Source organism: Nyctereutes procyonoides, unplaced genomic scaffold (genome assembly GCF_905146905.1).
Source record: "Nyctereutes procyonoides isolate TBG_1078 unplaced genomic scaffold, NYPRO_anot_genome, whole genome shotgun sequence".
In the NCBI taxonomy this organism is placed as follows: domain Eukaryota; kingdom Metazoa; phylum Chordata; class Mammalia; order Carnivora; family Canidae; genus Nyctereutes; species Nyctereutes procyonoides.
The window spans coordinates 10,639,984-10,641,683 of record NW_026575137.1 but is presented as its reverse complement, the minus strand read 5'-3'; positions in this window follow the sequence as shown (position 1 = coordinate 10,641,683).

The window sequence follows — 1,700 nt, the reverse complement described above, 5'->3', positions numbered from 1 at the left end:
ATCTGAGATGTAATGAACCTACTACTCCTACTACTTTGTAGGGTTTTTATGACAACAATATATATAAAACAGTGCTTGGCCTAGACCCAGTACTAGGTGCCTTTAATTCTCCCCCGCCTCCATCACCCATCCCCACCCACACCCATGTCCACTATCCTCTGTCTTCACCAACTGCCCAATCTCCCAAGATAGAAGTCTTGGAATCTTCTTCAGCTTCTGTCAGACCCCATCATTCCCCCATAGCCAGTCAGTGACCAAATTCTGTTGGTTCTATCCTAGAACGGTGACCATGCTTTTCTGTCTCCATTATTACTCTTATTTCTATGGCCAATCATAGGCTCTTCACAATTTAACCTCCCACCCTTCTATCAGAGTTGTCTCCTTGGAAACAAAACAAAATGAAAAAGACAAAACAACAAAACAAAACAAAACAAAAAAACCAGGATCCTGTGTCAGCATAGCTTATGGACATTTCCTGAATTTTCTTGCCTACAGAATAAAATCCAAATTCAAGAAATGGTCATCCAAGCCTGTCTCAATCCATCCCCTTCAGCCTCTTGCTCCTCTTTCCTGGTTCTCACCATTCTCGGGCCCTTCTCCGACTCTGTCTTCACACTGTTGGGATGTATGTGTTCTGCCCTTGGTCCTTTAAACCACACTATCGCCATCGGTCTATGGCCTAATAACTAGAAGTTTAAACTTTTCTCCCTCCATTTCCCCCTTTGCCTCCACCCACTATAAAGGGTTCTGTCCTTAGTATCAGGGGAGGTTGGGCAGGTGGACCACAGAGTCGGCCTGGAGACACTTGCCTTCCTGGCTTGTATTTCCTGAGTCCTAAGCCCTTTGAGCTGAATAGGTGAGCGTGTGCCTCGGGTAGAAGCAGGGCTGGAGAGAGGTATTTCTCCAAAACCAAGAAGAGAGGTCTGATCCTGGGGAGAAGAAAGAGGTCCCTAGGGCTACCAGCAGCAGGCACCTGTGCCCTGCTTTCTAGATGCACCAAAGGATGCAGCAGGCACTTGGTGGGAATACCTATGATACACCAGGGAGAAGGGTTTTGTGTCATTTAGACAGTGGTGCGGGGGACCGCACGGCCCTGCAGGCTGAGTAACACAGCAGGATTTTAGCACAGCTCTGAGTGCAAGGGGAAGGCCCAGCAACGGCTAAGACTGACCTTCCTACAAGCCTAGTGAGATGGGGGCTGATGGTGAGTTGAAGCTGGATGATAAGAAATCATGAAATGGGATATTTAGTGCCCTGAGTTTCTTAAGTTGCTTGAGAAGCAGGCCCTGACCCATCCTCTTAGGCTCCTGCCCTGCCCCTCCCTGCCCCTCCCTGCCTGCCCTCTGATACCTTGCTCTCGTCTTTCTGCCCCAGATTTCTGGCTCCCCAGACATGCTGCCAGGAGTTTTTGCCAACCCTCACAGCTTCCCTCCTGGTTCTCTGGATTTTGAGTTTCCTGCAGGGCTGTCGACTCTGCCAGCAGCTTGTTCCAACAAGCCCCCACCCAGCCAGGCCAGCCTCTAGCCCCAGAGGCTAGGGGCGAGAAGGGACACAGCACAGAAGGCTTTTTTTTTCTCTTCTCTACCTCGCAGAGTGTTCCTTATCTTCCAGGGCTTTCCTCATATGTCACCTCCTGGGAGCCTTCCCTGACCTCCCTAGCCAGGGTTCCTTCCCTGGGCTTCATAGCATCTTGCTTAGGT